Here is a 12,611-nt window from a genome sequence, read left to right on the forward strand (position 1 = left end):
ATCAGTGTGTGCATAAAATGGCAGAGAGCTAGAAGGCAGATTGTAAGAGGATGGATGGATAAACAGCTAGAAATTTTGTCTGTTTCTATTGGATCTATCTTGATCAGTAGAATTGATCCAAAGCACGATTCTCAACACCACAAAGGATTACGTACTCAATGTGAAATATATGTACATATATAAATATGCACATAAATATATAATTGATATATTATGTATATATGAGTGTATGTGTGTATAAATACATTCTTCAGTCCATAAAAAAAAGGATGCAGGCACAAATACTTTGTTAACGCGTTGATTTAATGATACAGTTGGATCCATCTTCTGAAATCAGAATATTCCTAAAACAAATCTCGCCTTAATCTTGAGGTCACTAGGGCCAGATGAGTGACTTGAGAGGTCCGTCTAGGAGATTTTGGTTTACACACTCTGCCAAAATGGGCGGACAGGCTCGTGTGAAGGAAGGAACAGGATTAGCACCCACAGGGATTTGGAGCTTTGAACCGAAGCTCTTCTGTGGGTTTAGTTACCACTTTGTGTTCATGTGGGGCTGTAATAGAAGGACAGGAGGATTAGCGTGCTGTATAGAATGTTGCCAGACATAACAACGTTAAACAGATTAAGGTGTTTACCTTATACTGTAGAAGTCCCCTGGGCCAACTTGTATCCACAGTTTGCTTTTGATTTGTTTTTGCCGTGAAATGATGCCAAGCGGGTTCTTTCTACAAGGCCTTGCCTGAAATCATCCCAAGGTGTCTCTTCCAGGCTTGAAGGGGGCCTAGTCACTAAAGACAAAATAGTCTGTCAAAGAAAATATGTTGTACTTCTGTTTTGCTGCCTTTTGATACGTACTGACTTGCTTTTTTCTGTTTTGTGGTTGATGGAACATGGAAACATACAAGAAATACTTCGTAGCCGGGCAGTGGTGGCGCACGCCTTTAATCCCAGCACTCAGGAGGCAGAGGCAGGCGGGCCGATCTCTGTGAGTTCGAGTTCGAGACCAGTCTGGTCTACAAGAGCCAGTTCCAGGACAGGCTCTAAAGCTACAGAGAAACCCTGTCTCAGAAAAACAAAGGAAAAAAAAACTTCATAACTAAATACTGTGAATGTGTAATGGAAGAATTTGTAATGTTGCGGGAAACTACTTATGTAATGTTAGGTACACCAGAACCACAATCCATAAACATTTAGTATGCAAGATTTATAAAAATACAAGCATTACCCACTTAGGGAAAATGGGAAGAAATAAACAGAAGCAATGTTTAGAATTTTATTGTGTGGAGTAGTGAGATCCTACTAAAGTTTCTCTCCTGTTCTGTGGTCCTGGAAATCCAGCTGAGGTCATCGGGCTTGGTGGCAGGCACCTTGCCCTGCTGAGTCATGTCTCTGGCCCCAGTTTGAACAGTTTTGAGTGTTCTTTGTACAGTATTTAAATGTTCTTGAGGACCCTAGTGGTTATGCTACACTCATGAAAACTACCATCTTTTTGAAGGAAAGAAGTATCCCAGTTTCTTTAAAGTTTCCTTTAAACAATGGTTTCTTCCCTCATTTACTAAAATAGCTGTGATAGCTGAGTTGTTTGTTCATTACAAAGTCTCTCTTTATAGCCCTGGCTCGCATGGAATCCACAGAGATCCACCTGCTTTTGCTTCCCAAGTCCTAGGATTAAAGGTACGAGCCACCATACCCAGCCTCTGAGTTTTGTTTTTTGAGGAGAGAAATAATTATGCCATTTTGAAGACTAGGCCTTGCTTTCCCTCAGACTCTCCAACTACTTCCCTCTGAGCTACTCCCCCCCCCCCATATTTTCTAACACGTGCTGATTTATCGTTCCTGTAATTATACTCGGGCTTTCTGACAAAGTCTATCCTGTTCTAACACTTTATATCCTTCAAGACACTGTCTACACATTTTCTGTTGAGCAACAAAGAATCTGAAAACACAACCGGTTCAAGAAAACAGGTTATTTCTCTTCAGTGTGTCAGACTCCTGGGAGGAAACATGCTCCCTCTTCAGGGACCTTAGTCTATTCCCAGAACCCACATAAAGAGGCTGGGCACAGGAGCATAGCTTGCTGTTATTGAGGGTACAGTGAAACCACCAAACTGGACCACTCATGAGTAGAAAGAAAGGTTTATTGGTGATCAAACTAATCTTGGAGTGGGGGCAGAGAGACAAGCAAACTACCAGAAATGCAGGCAGATTTTATGTGCCAGGAGGGCGGATGTGGATACAGTTGTCCACACGTTGGCACCATTTGTTGTTGGAGGTTTTCCTGTCCTGTCTGGTTTTTTGTCTCCCACCAGGTCCCACAGCCGTTTAGCCCCAAAGAAATCACACAGAGGTCTATATTAATAATAAACTGATTGGCCCATTAGCCCAGGGCCAATTAGCTTCTTATTAACTCTTATAACTTATACTAACCCATTATTTTTATCTATGTTAGCCACATGGTTCGGTACCTTTTTTAGCGGGACAATCACATCTTTCTTCTTCTGTGAATGGGAAAGGACTGAGGAGAAATGGGTTTCCTCTTTCCCAGAATTTTCCTGTTCTCCTTGACCCGCCTATACTTCCTGCCTGGCTACTGGCCAATCAGCGTTTATTTGAAACATAATTGACAGAATATAGACAGTTGCACACCAGGCCGGGATCTTTGAGCTGACACAAATACAAACTGCCTAGATTACAGGAAACTAGGTAGCTGACTGTGGAGGGAGATTAAGGTTGGTTCCTGGTAAACAGAATCCTCCTTAGGAAACCTACTTTTATGATTGTTTGCCTGATAATGGTCCTTCTGTTTACCCTGCTAAAGTCCTATAGGACAGTATCCCCAGCACTGCCGTTCTGCACCTAAGGTTTGTAATCTCAGTACTGGAGAGGCAGAAAGGAGAGGCTTGCTACCCAGCCAACTTAGCCTAGTTGGTGAGCTCCAGGCCAGGAGTACCTACCTCAAAAATAAATAAGTACAAAAACAAGATGGATGGTGCTGTGGAATAATCCTCTTACACACTGTGAAGATTTGTCACTTGAATTGGTTTAATGAAAATGCTGATTGACTAGTAACCAGACAGGAAGCATAACCTGGACAACCAAACTAAGGAGGATGGGAAGGAGAAGGGCAGAGTTGGGAGTCGCCAGCTAGATGCAGAGGGAGAGGGAGACGAACGTGCCATGCTAATTAAGGTACCACCACATGGCAGAGTGTAAATAAGGAATATGGGTTAGCTTAAAATGTACAAGTTAGCTAGTAACAAGCCTGAGCTATCAGCCAATCATTTATAAGTAATATTAGCTCTCTGAGTCAATTATTTGGGAAGCCGCCACTAGGTATTTGTGAACAGGTGGAGGGAGAGAGATGCCCGTTTACAGGATGGTACACCTGAGGAATGGAGAAATGGCACCCAGTGTTGATGTCTGATCTCCAGAAACATGTATATACACACATGTGGGAAAAACAAGCATGATGGTACAAGCATGTAATGCCAGTCTTTGGGAGGTAAAGGCAAGAGGATTAAGAGTACGAGTCTAGCCTCAGCTATCCAGTGAGCACAAGGCCAGCCTGGGCTACATGAGCTCTGTATCCAAACCAGAAAACACCTAAAACCTTATAGAAGAAATCAACACTTGAAGCATGGATTAGAAAGTTGATTGTTATCTAAGTACTGACACGTGACTTCCCTAATGAACATACTTGTTTCCTGATCATGACTGTCAAACAGCATTTGGCTGTTTTACCTTAATTCGCATCTGTATTACTACGACTTAAGATTCTACTAGAGCCTTCCTTGGTTTATGAGTTTGCTCACTGTGTCCCACCATGGGCCAAGCATCAGCAGGACCATGCACGTGGAAGACTCAGGCCTTCTGAAGAAAAAGAATGCCAATGACTCAGAGAGGATGCTCCAGAGCCAGCATGTACTCTCAGCAGGCGCTTGGCCATCACCCATACTCTCTACTGAGCTGCAAATACAGCAGAGGCACCCTGGCACACTCAAATAGATAAGGTTTCACTTACCTAGGTAGAGAGACACCCTTATAAATGAATAAATAAAAGGCTTAAGCGACATTTACATTTGCATACTTATAACCAAGTGGCTCTATATACGGCCTGCTTCCAGAAGATACAGAGCTGTCTGAGGAATTTAATGAATTGCATGGATTATCTTCCTGAATTTTTAAGAGGAAGGTGAAATAAGAATCGACTTCATTACTAAACAGGGAGCTCCGGTTAACGCCGCACGCTTTATTTTTAACCTTCGCTCCAACCCATTTTCAAAGTTTTGCAGGTGAAGAAACACAGGCTCAGAGAGGGGTCCAAACCAACAGCTACTAAGAGAGAGAACGTGGACTCAAATCTAAGCTTTTCAAAGTCCCGAGTTCAAGAACACAGCTTCACCATAAAAACAAACAAAAACAACAAAAAACCAAACCAAAACAAACAGAAAAACCAAGCTGGGTGGCCCTGACTCTCTTCAACATTGACTTTGAAATTTGTAGTCTTTATGGAATGCAGAATGGAATGATTTCGTTAAAAGGTCAAAGCCCCCCTTCAGGGTCCTTCCCAAGAGACCAGCATGTGTCCCCCACCCGCCATTATTTCACCTCATGTTTGAACACCAACAGAGCCACCAGGTTCAAACTGGGCCTGGTCTTCCAGGTGAGGATGGCTAGGTGTGACCCTGTGATGAAGTGACTCTTCCAGGAAGGGAGGTGCAGTTCTGTGCAGCTCCAAGGTCATGACCTTAGAAGCGAGCAGCACACTCCCCTTCTATCCTATCTCCTCTCCCAGTGACCGACGTGGAGCTGTGAGACTATGAGAACCAGAGATCAGCAACCAATAGGATCTTCTGTGCAGCCCTGCCTGTCCTGTACCAGGCTGGCCTTGAACTCAGAGATTCTGCCTGACTCCGCCTTCCAAAAGCTGGGATTAGAGGTATGCACCACCACTGCCAGGCTAAGAGATTTATTATTTTTATGTATGTGCGTGCACATGCACCTGTATGAGTTTATGTGTACCATGTGGGTGCTCATGTAGGCCAGAGGGATCAGATCTCATTACAGGCAGTTCTAAGCCACCTGATATGGGTGGTGGAAACCAAACTCAAGTCCTCTGAAAGGGCAGTAAGTGCTCTTGTCTCCAGGACTGGCTCTCCAGCCCCTAAATCACATGTTTTAGAGTCAGGCCTGGTGGCACACTCCTATAATCCCAGCTACCCTGGATATCAAGATTGGAGGATTATAAATTCTAGGCAAGTCTGGACTACAGAGTCCAAACTGAACAACTTCATGAGAACCTGTCCCAAAGGAAGGGGAAAGATAGCTTGGATATAACACAGTAGCGGAGAGCTTGCTGGCTTTCATGAAGGCCTAGGTTCACTCCCCAGTACTGCCGAAAGTAAATTAATAAATAAGCAATCACTTGGTGAGAACAGATGCATTAAGGAAGGTGATTGACAAGTGACCCTTTCTTTTGTCTCAGAGAGTTTGTCAGGATATAAAACTTAAGGGAAAATGGTGGGGAGGTGACTCAGTGTGTCAGCATAGGGAATTGTTTGATTGAGGGTTTTATTATTGTATTTTATTTGTTTTCTTTTGAAACAAGGACTCACTACATAGTCCTGGCTAACCTGGAATTCACAATAAACACCAGGCTTAAATAAGTTAAAATGGAAAAGTGCCTAGAATACGTACTCACATGTAGGTGTTAGAGTGTGACTGTAACGATATTTAATCATATAATCAGTAGAGATATATCTTCTCCACAGGACAGTAGGCTCTATGCAGGCAGGAATCATGTTAGTATTTGATAATTACTGCTTCCCCAAAGCCCACTGCAAGTCAGACACTTAGTTTGCATTGAGTCAGTGTTGGCAGAATGACTGCCAGGCCTAGTCTCAGCATCTCCTGACCATCTGCCTGAATCTATCTCTGTCTTCCTCATCACCACAGGATGCTCAGTGGACTAGATACATATAGTATTCTTCCCACACTCAGAGGCAGACAGATCATGAGTCTGAGGAAAACCTGGACTATGTAGGAAGGAAAGAAAGATGGGCTTTTATTTCATTATTTGAATGCCCTCGGATCCGTATAAAAATTAATCTCTCTCTCTCCCTCTGTCTTACACACACACACACAAACACACAGTAGCAATAATAAAAATAAATAACAAACTTATCAACATTATCTCTTCTGTAATTATTTATTAACAATATAGAACAGTGGAACAGGATGATCCCAGAGAGCGCACTCCACAGGCTGCCTAATGTAGCACCTGTGACAGATGCTGCTGCCCACTGCAGTCTAAGGAAAAGACAGACAACCCCAGAGCACCGCAGGCCACACACAGCCTCGGTTGACGAATTGAGCAGAGAGCCAGGGGAATCAGCATCCAAGGGAAGGCCTAGATGGAAACCTGGTTTTGGATTAACCAGTTCTGTGACCTTTGGCAAGATATTTACTGTGTCATCTCTTTTCTCTGTGACATTGAGAGGACAGGAGAGAGCAATCACGAGTTCTCTAAACTCGCTGAACCACAAACTTTGTAAGCCGAAAGAGAGCATTTTGTGATCTGTCCATCAGCAGGTATTTCTGAAATTTACCTGTCTAAAAGGTGGCATTGAAAAGCCCCCTGCTGCCTGCAGCTGCCAGGATCTTCTCGCAGAGGACAATACTCCCAAGCATATGAATTCTCTGGAATCCGTGTGTGGAATGACTGAGATAGTGAGGTCTGGGTATCTCGATGAAACCTGTTTTAAGTACACTATTTTCAACCATTATTGTGTTTGTGTGTGTGTGTGTGTGTGTGTGTGTGTGTGTGTGTGTGTGTGTGTAAGAAAGAAAAAGTGGAAATGAGGCAGTAGCTGGTTATAGCTTGCTCCTGTCATCCCAGCACTTGGGAGGCTGGTGTAGGCAGATTGCCTCGAGTTTCAGGTCAGCCTCTGGACTCCATAATGAGTTTTAGACCAGTCTGGGATATAGTATGAAATGCTGTCTAAAGACAAAACAATAGAGGAAATGGGGAGGGAAAGGAGGGAAGCCTAGCAAAACACAAAGACACACCCACACTGAACTCTCTAGACAGTAGAAAGTCACTTTCTTCATCTTTCTCTCACAACTATTAATGGCAGTTTTTTAATTCAGAAAAAGATAAAGCAGTTTAATGGCTCATTTATTAAATAGCTTGAACTCAGGGCACATGATAAGCAGTTAATGAACTTTGTTGACTTTCTAATTACAAACACATTATCATTATTTGAGAAAGATCAGGGTTGAGAGGAGGAACAGGCGCCTTCTCGTTCTGCCTTCCCACCCAGTGATATCCAGACGGTCCCTGCCAACTTTCTCTTGCTCTTTGAGACTAAACCTCAGGCCAGTTCGATTCACCTTGGGAGACTTCACTCGCCTGCCTGTAACATTCATACCCCATTCCCTCCCAGTCCAGCATTACCCCAGCTTCCCTCCTCCCTTTCCTAGGGTCAGGCTCTTACAGAGCTGGAGACTGGGGAAGATAAAGAAACAGGTCCACCATCTGGTGGATGGATTGCCAGCCTGTCCAACTGCAGGTCACACTGTGGACTCTGCCCATGCCCTTTGCAGACCCTAAGCTGCTGCCCTGTCAGACTTCCAGAACATGACGCCTAGACACAGGACTCTACTACCAGAAAAGTCCCTGGCTGCAGGGAAGCCCTTCATCCCTGGAAACCTAGTCACATTGTGTCTTTTATCAGGGCTTTTAAAACTTTTTCCACATGTGACCCCTTTTAACCCAAGAAATACTGACATGAACTCAGGTATATAAAAAAATACTTCTACAGATCAAATATTTACTGATTATAAATCATCAAGAAGTGCATTTTAAAGATATTCTTTGATATATATAAATTCACTATTTATTAAAGATGAAAGCAAATTTGTAGAATAATAAGGCAGATAATAAATAACTTGTTAATTTTTACATGAAGAATTGCATCTTTTCTGGTTATTTGACATTATAGGACTTAGAGCATCCTTAACATCTTCCAGAATTGACTGACATTTTGATTTTATAATCGTCAGTACTGAGAACACTAGTTCACAGAAACACACAGTATAAAATGGCAGAAATATGTTTAAAGGCTTTTCAGGAATTAGAAATTCTGTCCAATCCCAAACAAAAACAGGTTTAACAATGTGTTATGAAAATGCAAGTCAGCCACTCAAACAGTAATTGTTAAGACCACATGTTCTGATGTAATACAACACAGAATATAAAGTAATTTGATACTTACACCCTGAGGAATGATGGCAGAAAAATCCTGGAAGTCTTTGCTTACCAAAATTAAACCACTGTGTCTATGAAGGCAGACAATGGTATACATAGTAAAAATACATACATACCATGCAAGAGTGTCTAACCTGAGCTAAGGTGCTGCAGGCAGTGTTTGTTGGTACTATGTGGCATATGTATAAGAGGTGTGATGTGTGTGTGCTCTGTGTTCACGGTTGCAGTAAAGTCACACTATGCAACATGGACGAGGGCTTGCAATCACTCACTATGTATCTGATTTTGAATTTATTTTCTACCCTTGAACATTCAAAAACCTTTTACCACTGCCTTTTTATTTTTTACAACTCCCACATGATGAGGTTGTTATCAACAGTCTAAGAAGTTGAGTTCTGGGATCAAAATGAATTTATCTCATTTCCTTCCAAGGTGTCCCTAAGTCCAGAAGGAATACATGCATGCATACATGCTCGCTAAGTCCAGGAGGGATACATGCACGCATGCATGTTTGCCTCTATGCATACCAGTGGGACTCCTCTGCAGCTCACCTCCCTCCACAGTCCTTTTCCTAGAGCACAAATCTGATCTCCAGGCACACACTGCCAGCAGACACTCCCTTGGAAAAATCTGATCCCCTATTATAGACTTACCAGCATCTGTGGGCAAGTCCGGTTCCATTAGCTTTGGAGGAAGGGTTCTGGGGACTTCTCCCCATGGCAGACCATCTATTCCTGTACTCAGGACACATCTAGCTTCTTGGAGGACTGAGGGAGCAGTCCGATGATCCCCTCCCTGATTGTATTTTTAAAAAAAATCTCTTTTGGGAGATGGGGTTCTAGAAATTAGAAGTTGAACCTAAGATCTTACACATGCTAGACAGTTGCCTTACCACCACAACTTTGTTTTAAAAATTCTTTGTTTGGGAGTTCTTGATGACTCTACCTTAAGTTTTGAATTATCTTGGCCACCTACAGGCATACATACAGTTGGATAGTGTCCTATTAGAGTCATAAGGAAAAAAGACTGAAAGAAAAAAAATCTATCCCCGCCGTGTATGTGTGTGCGTGCGTGTGTGTGTGTGTGTGTGTGTGTGTACTATGTATAACTTGCTTTTTTTAATTGTGCAATAAGGTGTACTGGCTAGTTTTATGTCAACTTGACACAAGCTGGAGTCATCAGAGAGAAGTTAGCCTCAGATGAGAAGATGTCTCTATGACATTGGGCTGTAAGCAAGCCTGTAGAACATTTTCTTAATTAACGATTGACGTGGCAGGACCCAACACATCGTGGGTGGTGCCACTCCTGGACTAGTGGTCCTGGGTTCTATAACAAAGCATCTGAAAAAGCCTTGAGGAGCCCGTCAGTAAGCAGCCCCCTTCCATGCCCTTACCATCAGTTCCTGCCTGCCTCCAGGTTCCTGCCCTGTTTGAGTTCCTGTCCTGACTTTCTTTAATGATGAACTGTGATGTGGACGTGTAAGTCAAATAAACCCTTTCCTCTCCAGCTTGCTTTAGTCATGGTGTTTCACCCTATAGTAATCCTGGCTAAAACACAGTCTCATTATAATCCTGACTGGCCTGGAACTCACTGCCCTCCCACTCTCAGTCTGAGTCCCCTGCCTCTGACTCCTGAATACCAGAATGAAAGGCATGCACCACCATGCCCTGCTATGTTGCATTTTTTTCCACCACACTTTTCAATTTTAAAATTTTCCAGAGAAAATGAATAAACACTTTGATTAACAAAATAAAGAAGTGCAAAGATGAACCACCACGTCTTCGTAAAAAGGTAGAGCCAGTCACCCATTTGGAGCAGTGCAGGCTTTTCTCTCGGTCACTCGTACCAAGAGATCTTGCTAGCCTCTATCATATTACTTTACTCATAGCTGGAAGAGAGAGATAAAATTTCTACTTCAGATTTATCAAGAACTGTTATCCTTTCAGGTGAAATCTATGCTTTAAGGAGTTGATTGTCTGATTTTAGTTTACACTTGAAAGGGCTCTGGTTCTCTGTTTGGGGGATTTGTTTTACTCAATTCTTATTAGCACACAAATATTTCTAAGCCAATAACCAGTAATTATAGGACATGCTATGCTCTCAGCATTATGAAATAATCTTTTCTGAATTCCCTTATATCTGATTCACCTTTTTTTCCCCTTTGTTTCTTTAAGTCAGGGTCTTGGCTATATAGCCCAGGCTGGCCTGGAGTTCTTGACCCTCTGGCCCTTGCCTCCTGAGCACTGAAACTGTAGAGTGTAACATCATGCCTGGCCTGCTTCAACTTTTATTCAGAATTTTTAAAAATGAGCTGACATTGAAAAGTTATTTTAAAAACCTCTTTGATGTGCGTCATTAACCAGCAGGTGCCACAGGAGCTGGGGAGAAGACTTGGTGAGGGAAAGTGGTTGTTGGGAAAGCATGAGGACCTGAGTTCAAATCTTCGGCATCTACCTAAAAAGCTGGTGTGGCCCCCACAACAGCTACAGCCCCAGCACTGCCGGGCATGGGGATGGGAGGAGCCCTTCAACTTGCCACCTGCCAGTCTAACTGCGGGTTCAGTGAGAAATCTTATCTCCTGGAAGAAGGTAGAGTTGGACGCCCAGTATCCAGCTCCGGCCTCCAAGCACATGTACACAGATGGAATTATCTTTAACTAGGCATGCATTGTAATTCCTTATGTCTCCAAATTATAAAAACCCATCAGTATATTCCAAACACTTTACATGGCACTAAATAGTCAAGGAAAAGAAGAAGAAGAAGAAGAAGAAGAAGAAGAAGAAGAAGAAGAAGAAGAAGAAGAAGAAGAAGAAGAAGAAGAACCATTTGAACACAATCTACCAGTGGTTTGTGTCTTTCCAGAGGGCAATACATTTAGGCTTAGTTTCAAATGACCTTGGAGACTCTTTAGCCAAATAACTTTAACTCTGGTTTCATTATGCAAATGCAAGATAAAACACGTCTCAGTTTATAAGTGCCGCAGTTGCTCACAGTCTCTGCTTTATGTCACTAATTTCACCTACAAATTACACACAGGTATTTTCTAGGCCACAGCTCTCTTTCTACCAGCACCTCTCCTTGAAATGGTGATCTTAGCGCATGAAGACAAAGAGAGAAGAATCCATCTTTGCCTTTAGTCTTCCATACATTTTTCCGTGTCTAGCAAGCTGTGCTCTGGGTGGCATATGCTTCCACAAGCCGCTCAGAAGGTTTAATTGAGACTTAAGCACTCCACAAATATTTGTGGAATTAAATTGAGTTTCAGTGATTACTCTGTAATTCTTAAAGCATGGAGACATTAGAAGGTTTAAAAAAAGAAGAAGAAGAAGAAGAAGAATGAAAAAAGATGGTGTTTTCACTACAAAATCTGTCCAGAGCCATCAAGGATGTCAGGTGATTGTGAGGGGCTGTTGCTGGTTATTTGGGGTTCGTTAAAGAGAAACCTTTTGATTGTTCTCCGATCGCTGCTTTTTCGAGCCTCAGATTGCTAAGCTTTCTTGGTTGGAGATAAATTCACTTCCGTAAGCCATCTGGTGGCTCCCACTTGTAACTACATCATCTGCTCAGCAGCTATGCCCAATGAATATGAGCTCCATCCTTTCCTGGCCTTTCCTTACAGGGTGTTTTTTGATGAACTGCTATCCAAGGAATGCACAGGTATTAAAATTCCTAATGGCTCTAACCCCAAGGATACTTTAAAATAAGTATTGATAAAGACTGTTCTTAGTGGAAGGAGAGGAAGCCTATGGGTGTATCCTATTCATGAAATAAGGCACACCGTACTGAACGGTTTTTATCACACCAGGAGTGTGCCTAGATGCTGCAGTTATAAAAACCAGTCTGAAGAAACCTATGCTTTCAGGAAACACAGTCCAAAGAACAAAAGCAGCTCCGTGGGTGTGAAGCCAGATGTACCACAGCAGAGACGGGAAACCCACCAGCTATGTTTCTTTCACCCCATACTCAACCCCAGCAGCTGGCTCCCCTCAGGAACAGGCGACACACACCAAAATAGAATTTCCTTTTTACAATCAGCACACAAGTCAAAGGAACTGCAGACGCGCTCTACACCTTGATGCCCCACCTTCCGCGAAACCAAGAATACTCACATCTTTGGGTGATACTTAATCCTCAAGGTCATGGTGATGCCCTTGAGCTGAGTCGTGACAGGGAAACCAAGGACTGTGTTGGTAAACAAACTCCCAGGTGCAGCCCTAACTTAGCCAAAGGTTCCTGGAGGAGAGAGGACAAGAAAGGAGACACAAGCCTGCCATAGCCACTCGGGCCCTCCCTTCACCCCTAAGGAATGGCTTGTTACCTCACAAAGAGGGAAGAGATCACT

At 42.9% G+C, this 12,611-nt stretch overlaps 1 long non-coding RNA gene across 1 annotated transcript; it reads right to left on the reverse strand.

Annotated features, from left to right (window-relative positions):
* Positions 1 to 284: 284 nt before the first annotated feature.
* Positions 285 to 12,548, reverse strand: LOC125392096 (uncharacterized). The gene is made up of 3 exons (XR_007229392.2): positions 12,379 to 12,548; positions 636 to 788; positions 285 to 553 (listed from the first exon to the last, which is right to left on the reverse strand). It is a non-coding gene; the product is annotated as an uncharacterized LOC125392096 (long non-coding RNA).
* Positions 12,549 to 12,611: the final 63 nt, after the last annotated feature.

Source organism: Myodes glareolus, chromosome 12, assembly GCF_982192425.1.
Source record: "Myodes glareolus chromosome 12, mMyoGla1.1, whole genome shotgun sequence".
NCBI classification, from domain to species: Eukaryota; Metazoa; Chordata; class Mammalia; order Rodentia; family Cricetidae; genus Myodes; species Myodes glareolus.